This window comes from Coffea arabica, chromosome 2e (genome assembly GCF_036785885.1).
Source record: "Coffea arabica cultivar ET-39 chromosome 2e, Coffea Arabica ET-39 HiFi, whole genome shotgun sequence".
NCBI classification, from domain to species: Eukaryota; Viridiplantae; Streptophyta; class Magnoliopsida; order Gentianales; family Rubiaceae; genus Coffea; species Coffea arabica.
The window spans coordinates 45,610,165-45,618,535 of NC_092313.1; the positions used below are offsets into that span (position 1 = coordinate 45,610,165).

At 36.1% G+C, this 8,371-nt stretch overlaps 1 pseudogene; it reads left to right on the top strand.

Annotated features, from left to right (window-relative positions):
• Positions 1 to 2,801: 2,801 nt before the first annotated feature.
• LOC140037151 (uncharacterized) lies at positions 2,802 to 7,916 on the top strand (annotated as a pseudogene).
• The last annotated feature ends 455 nt before the right edge of the window (positions 7,917 to 8,371 follow it).

An 8,371-nucleotide genomic window follows, 5' to 3' on the forward strand; every position in this document is an offset into this window, starting at 1 on the left:
TTTGTGACGACTTTTCTAAGTCGTCACTAGTAAATTCCCGCCAAGATTTAGGAAGAGCGCGGGAGTGTTTAGAACACACAATAGTGACGACATTAAGAACATCATCACTATTGCTTGGCTTATTTACGGACGACTTTTTGTTGTCGTCACTGATCACTAAAAAAAAAGTTATTAGTGACAACATTTTGTAGTGATGACAATAGGTCGTCACAAAAGGAGCTTCTTTAGTCGCGACACCTAAAGTTGTCACAATTGCATCAAAGCAACTAAATGTTTAGTGACGACCCGTTATTTTCGTCACAAACTACACTGCAAGAAATATGGTCATTAGTGACAACATTTTTTAGTGACGACAAAAGTCGTCACAAAACGTGGTTGTTTAGTGACGACAAGGAAAGTTGTCATAATTGCTCAAAGCAACTAAGTCTTCAGTGACGACCTTGAAAAAGTTGTCACTAAAATGCTCTATATAGTGACAACTTCTAATATCGTCACTGTCACTCTACCGATTCGGATTTAGTGACAAGAATTGATCGTCACTGTTTAAAGTACTTATTTCTAAGTCACTTTCATTAATTCTACTGTGCCACCCTAACTTTTGCGATTTAGCCCCAAATGTTATAAAAAATTTCATTAATTCCATTATGATACCTTAACTTTTACAATTTAGCCCCATATGTAGTACACCGATTTCTTTAATTCTATTATTACTCCCTAACTTTTGTAATTTAGCCCCATATGTAATTCACCAATTTCATTAATTCTACTATGGCACTCTAACTTTTGCAATTTAACCCCCATATGTAATACACCAATTTTATTATTTCTATTATGGCACCCTAACTTTTACAATTTAGCCCCTATTTTTTTATTAGGAAATTGCGAATGGTATCTTGATAAACTATGCATAAATATTTTATAATTTTCTCAAACTTAAGTAATAATTTGTTATAAACTCTAAAGATATATCTTTCATTACAATAGTTATAAGGCAGACAGGTCTTTTTATCAATGGAATAAGAAATTTATGCCAGATTTATCCTTTGTACTACATGCCAAGTAGTATTAGCAAAGGAATAACAAAGTACTACAAAGTAATTAACAAAATAGCCTTCAGGGAGTGTAGTTTATGGGCAAATGACCATTATCTATTCAAAGTACCAACTTTTTATGGGCATTTTACTCTCAAACATATAATTTATGATAAATTTATAAATGTTTGTAAGTAAAATTCAAAAAGTGTTACACTGATTTCTTACAAAACGAAAACTGGCAGGTTATCTTTTCAACATAAATTATTTTTTTTTAAAAAAAGAAATGGCCCATAAAATACCAACTCTTTGTGGGTTTCCTCCATTACATGAACAAATATTCTGCTCTTTATGGGCATTTCACTCCGAATCATTTAATTTATGTTAAATACATAAATGTTTGTAAGTAAAATTCAAAAAGTGTTGCACTAATATTTTTATGGAAGGGAAACTGGTAGGTTTTGTATTTAACATAAATTAAATATGTGAAAGGAAAAAAAAGAAATTACCCATAAATCTATGTCTTGCAAATGTATACTAGTAAAATAGTTTCAAACAAAATTAAACATTAAAATAAACTGTAATTTATACACATTAAAATATTTGTAATTTATACACATTTTGCAACTACTACTTTGTGTTTTCTCTGTAATGAATTTTTTAACTATTGAGAACTTAAGTTTTGTCTTGCAAATCTATACTAGTACAATAGTTTTAAACAAAATTAAACATTAAAATAAATGTTTCAAAAAGAACAAAAGTACATTTATCACTTGCGGTAATGTACCAAAATTTTCTCAACCATTATCAATATTTTCACAAAAGTATTAAAAACTAGCAATTGACAATATTAAAAACTATCAATTTAATTAATGACGACTTTTCTTGTCATTATAATCTTGAATAAATTAGTGATAACATTATGTCATCACTAAATTTTCTTTGATTTTGACTTAACAATAATGTCTTATTAATAGCATTTGATTATTTTTAATGAAAGTCTGTTATAACCATAGAATTTGACTTTCGTTATTTTCAATTAATGATGTACTTTAGTGCTGCAATTATAAAAAATTGCAGGGCTAAAATATTTGCAAATTATAAAAGTATATTTTCACTTATATGTAATTAACAAATTTTGCCACCTATATTGATGAAAATTTGTGTTTTTGTACTAAAAAATAAAGAATAATACTATAGCAATAAAATCTATGCTTCAAACCAAATTAAAAATAAAAAAAAGCATTGTGTTTTTGTAATCATTATGTGTTCTCTAATGATTTTTAACTGTTATATACTTATGAGCCTCCTTGTTAATTTAATTTTCTTGTATATGTAATAACTTCATTAGAATAAAAATAATTGAATAAATAAATAATTCATTAGTGTAAATAAACTTGTGACTACTTAACTTAGAATGATTATCAATTAATTTGATATGAAAATTTGTGCCCAAGTTTTTTGGATATTGTTTGAGTTATGGGCGAAATCATCTCCACTAGAATTATTTTAGTTGTGAATACCATTACTTCATTTTTTTATTGTGCAAGATAAAGGTTTTCAGCGGAGTTGGTAGTGGAAACGAGTTTGAGAGATTGGAGTTTGGGGACGAAGGTGAAGGTTTTAATTAGCTATAGTGGTAGGAGTGGATCCCCTTCTTCATCCACCTCTTCCACCGAGATTAACCCATCTAACTCCACTTCCTTCAACCACCAAAACGGTGGTCCTGCTCCCCACCGCATCGCTGCCGGAGCAAATAACTCCGACTCGATGCACTCCTGGTGGGAGTCCATATCAAAAGCCCGCACTCGAATCCATCTCCTCTCCACTCTTCTCCCCGAAACCTCCTCAGTTCTCTCGTTCCTTGCCGACTCCGACCGCCCTGCCCGCTCCCTCCTCCTCTCTTCCGCCGCCTATTCTTCCATCTCATCTTCCCTCTGCTCCCCTTCATCCGGCTCCGACGACGACTCTCTTTGCCTGTGGCTATACGACACCTTCCTCTCCGCTGACTCCGAACTCCGCCTCGTTGTCCTCTGCTATATCCCTCTCCTCTCCTCCTTCTATCTATCCCGCATCCACTCCTCCTCCACCACATCCGCTATCTCCCCCACCCCTAATCTGTAACATCCCGAATATTAGGAGGTTGTTTGTGAAGAAAATATTAAAGTGTATTTCTTTGGGTTGATTTAAAACCTTATTTTGGTTTAAAAGACTAGAAATCCTAATATTGTAGCCAAAAACCCTAGTTTACTTGTGACTAACCGGTTTTCCTAAATGTTTCATATTTTAATTGAAACCCTAATTTTAATTACTGGAATTGGAAAATTCCTCACGTTTTCTTAAAAATTTATTTTTATTTGAAGATTATCATTTATTAAAGCCCTACTATCCAATTATTCCATGATAAGTGTAAATAAACCTAGAAAGAAAGGTTTTACGCTTCGGTTTCAAGTTTGGAGCAAAATTAGGGTTTTCGCGATTTTTCGCCGAATGAATTTTCGGTACAGAGTAAGGATTAAATTTGGAGATTAAAAGTGACTTTTAAGTAAAAAATAATATGTGAGTAGTAGCAGTAAAATAAGGTTGGTGAATGGGAAGTAAAAACCCTAGTACGTGAGTTTTTAAGAAAAACGGCGCGAACCGGCGGGTCCCGCGCACTACCGTTTGAACGCACCACTGGACCACCACTTTCTTGCACCACAAGCTTATTGATATTTGAGCCAAAATATCTTCTTATATTACAGCTAAGGGGACCGAAATTTGTGGCTTATAAGCAAGGGGAAGAAAGAGAAAAATTAGTGGCTAAGAATTGTCCAAGTGTTAGCCAAATTGTGGTCTTAATTAACTCTAACCTTCTTACTCCTTATAAGACAAAAATCAGCTTCATTTCTCTTCATTTTCTGCTGCTAAGAGCCGAGAGAGAGAGAGAGTAAGAACAAGAGAGGAAAAACAAAACTCTTCTCCATTTCTTCTTCAATCCACCAACAAAGTGAGAAAACAAACAAAAGAAACCGATTAATCTTGTCTTTGAGTGGTTAGTTAGTGTTTGGTGGTGAAAGTTTGGAAAAGGAAAGCTTGGGGCTGCTTTTAGAGACTTCTAACCAAGGTAAGAGAACTCATCTCTCTAAGTTTTGCTTTTGATTTTGTTAAATTAAGTTAGTAGTTTGATTATAGTGGTGGAATCATGGATGATTAGCATGATTTAGAGGTTTTCCCCAATTTATTTGATGAACTAGGGGTTCTGATTTTCTGCTCAATGTGATGTATGATGTGTAAATGTTGCAATTAAGGTTATATAAGGTTGTTTAGTGGTGATTAGAACCAGAAATTTGAGGAAATTACACTTAGAGCTAAAAATTCCAGATTTCTGGAAAATTTTCCAAGCATTCTGTCCGAATTTTTATCTATATGTTAGAGGCCGATTTGGCCTTTGGTCAAAAAAGGAAAGTTGTAGAGAATGGCATTTTATAGGTGCCTACAAAATTTCAGCTCAATCGGAGCAACGCAGAACGTGAAAAGTCCAAAATACCCTTGCTGTTTTAAGAATTTCCCAGCAGTCCGTTTCTTCAGTTCAGTCCAGTTTATCACGATTTTTGATCAGGATCCATTCTGATTTAGCTCTGGGCCAAAACATAAAAGTTGTAGTGTTCTGAAGTAGCTTTAAAATGCCTCAAAGAAAACCTGATTCGGACTTGTGTACACTGAGTTAGGTCCGCTACAGCATAATGCGTTTAAACAGCCGATGAATTGGTTTCTGGTTTAGTAATCTGAGATTTTGACTAAGTTACATTAGGAAATGGACTAAGTGACCTTCATAAATGTTGTAGATTTGTGTCTTAGATTCGAAACGGCATAGGTTTCGCCTTAATCCGATAAGCGTAGCCTCGGACAAGTTATTTCCGCTTGTATACGTCAAATCTGTCTTGTGCCACATTGAATTTCTGCACTTGTACTTGATGCGGTTCTTGTTGTTATGATATTGTGAGCCTATGGAACGGCTCTTGACATAAATTGCTGATATGTATGTTGTTGGGCTGTTGTTGAAGAAAAATAATGAAGCCTAAATGGCTGGAAAATTAGGTAAACACAAAGGGCATGCTGCCCAAATTTACGCTCGAGGACTATATAAATACACTTGCGACTTGGGTCGAGTTGATATGAATAGTACTTGAACCATCTAGGGTACTTGAGTCTTCTTGTTCGAGGTATATAAGTAAGGACTTGGCCGAACTTGTACCCTTGAGAAATGAAATAATGATTGCTCAAAGTACGTTTTCCCTTGTACTTTCGACTCGCATGACCATTTCAAGTATAAATGTTACAAAGTTTTATCATTTAAAAAGTGAGCGAGTATCTCACGAGTATTCTCCAAGTGAATTTCAATTTCTTGATTCTTATTGAACGAAACGTCTAAGTTTCGAACTCTAGTCATGTTTCAAAGTTCTCAAATTGAGTTTTATCGCAGATTTGGACTCCGAACTCGGAGTATAACCTGAAAGTGACCAGTAGCACTATATCTTTTGGGTGAGTGCTTTCAAATACCGAATTGAACTTGATACTTGAACTTGATACGTGACCAATCTGATTACATGTTATATACGTGAATTGTAAGGGCAAGAGTGTACTTTATCGCACTTGCCCTTACGTGATATACTTGTTTATTGTTGCAATTGACTTGATATACTTGTTTATGATGCGCGCACTTCCTGGAATTCCAGAAACCCTGTGGCGAGTTACTCTAGTCGAGCCGGCAAGGGCTTGGTCGATTGGGTAACGAACCCTGGGTCTCTTGTATTGTCGAGTGGAGTGATATCTCCTCGACTAATCGGTATACTCGAGTATTACCACCCGTGTTCTTGAGGATTTTGGGCCCAGCTGGGGGTTGAACGGTGGACGGAGAGTCGTTTAAGTGGTGTTCTACTGGATTGGTTACTTACTTGAAAGTTGACGGAGTGTCAACTACTACGGGATCAAGCTTCTAGTAATGTAATGGGAATTTGGCTCCTGAGAGTCATCCGTATCCTTATACTTTGGAATGATTATTGTTTATTGGATTATTGTTTCTTTTGAAAAATTTTCTACATGCGCTCATTTTAAGATTGCTACTTGACGTGCTACTGTTCACATTTATGAACACTTTATGAACACTTTATGCTCGTTACTTTGCTATATCGAAAACTCGTACTTATAAATAATGGTCAATTTGCTATTTGGAACCTCACTGGGCTTTTAGCTCATTCCACTCCATTTGTTTTCCTTTCAGGGGTACGAGCGAGGTGTGAGATATGTAAAGTCTAGCATAGACTAGCTGTTTGATTTTGACTTGTACTCACGCTATTCCTCGGATGGAACATGTTGTATTTGGATTGTATTCGTTTTGATCTAGTTTGGTGTATTGAGACTTCGTACTTCGATTTCTATTAATGTAAATTATAAGCTTGAATTGGGAATGTTATTTATGGTTCATGAATGTGTGTACGTGACTTGATTGAGATAGTGAGTGAGTCCTGGCGAGAGCTGGGCAGGCGGTCCGCCGAACCCTTTGGTACGCCTTAGGGGGAGGTGGGGTCGTCACATAATCTCGCCGGCTTCGAAGCTGTCCTTCTTGTCCTCTACTCATCTGAAGTCAAGGCTCATTCGGGTATACCCGTGCTCATTTCAATCCCTGATCTCTCTCAACCTTCTCTTTATCACTCCTCTCGAAATCCCCCTTCGAATAAATCGAACCCCATTAACAATAACCCCTCGTCTCGGCCTCTAGTCGGCGTTCTATCGCCTTCTCTCGAACCCCAGATAGCGGTGAAGTCTACTAAACGAGCTTCCATTGTAGGCATTGCCCTTGATTGTTATTATAAGCAGATCTCGCAAATGCCCAGTTGGTCAAAGCTTGATTTTTGCAAATTTTCGGCAGATTGGGCAAGTCAGGATTGCCTTTGTAAATCTGATTTCGATGATTTTACTACCCAAAAATCTGATAATTTTACTGAAAGTAGCCATGGGCTTTCGGGTGACTCGAGGGGTCACAATGAGATTGAGGATGTTGTGGAAGAAATTCGGCATTTGCGAAGTGAGGGGAGGGATGACGAGTTGAGGTCACAGGGGGAGAGAATTCCGCTGCCATGGGAGTTATTACAGCCGGCATTGAGGATTTTGGGGCACTGCTTGCTAGGGCATTTGATTACAGAGGATGTGAAAGCAGCAACTTCAGTGGCAATAAGGAGCTTGTATGCTGGGCCTCCCATGACCTGAACCCGCAGGCCATTTTGGCGACTAGCAGTCTGATTTAGCTAGATAACAGGGCACGCGAGGCTGTTGCTGCAGCTGCAGCTGCCAGTGCTACCTCCAATGCTAATACACCCAGTAAGGCTAAAAAGCCTGAGATCCTTTTGGTTTCTAAGTGATATCAAAAGTGAATGAGATAATTTGCTTTAATTCTTGAATGTGAGTTTATATGTGGAATTATGTAGGTATAGGTGTAGATTATACGCGAGTAATGAGTAGCTTATTTTGAACTTGGAACTCAGCCTGAAAGTTGTGTATCATTATTACTGTGATATGAATAGGTGTTCCAATTGCTTATATTTGGACTTAAAAAAAATATAAATAAATAAATCGAATGAATATGTAAGTTTTGATGATTATGTAGTGCTCTTGGAATATGTAGTTGTAACGTAATTAGGTACAAGTATAGATTAGTATCAAAATTAAAAGAAGAAAACATATGTTTTATATGCAAACATTTTCTTATAAGAACTACAGCTACCATTTTATTCATTGTCTTCGAGCTTATAATGCACATTATCATTTCGTAGGGACATCATTGGTTTGTTATTGTCTTGCAGCTCATTATGCTGATGCTATTGGTCCCTGCTATGGAATTCCCAATTATTGTGATGTTTGGGTAAGTATATACTCCTTTCTATCTATGTTAGACTTGTTTCAAATGGTTGGGTCTTGTCAACAAAGTTTTTGTAAAAGTGACAATTTTCACTTTGTTCTAGGAGACATTTGCATATAAACAAGCTACAAGTGGTCTCTGATTTGTGTTTGATTTTCCTGCCAATTAATGAATATGATAGGAGTAATTTTCTTTTCCTTCCTTTTGGAAGTTTTTGCATGGTTTAGTTGAGTTGTTTGTGTGAGAGTAATTGATTCAGCTTCCTTTTTTTTGCATTATTGTTTGCTGACTTATTGGCCAAGAGGGCTCTCAATTAGTTTTAGGACCAAGAATTCCTTCTATAGTTTTCTAGTGCTAGTATTAGCTTCAAGTTAGCTTCTTAATGTCTCCTGCAGTCGACTGATTTTTGTTATTATTTGCAGCAATTGAACCTGTTGACAGA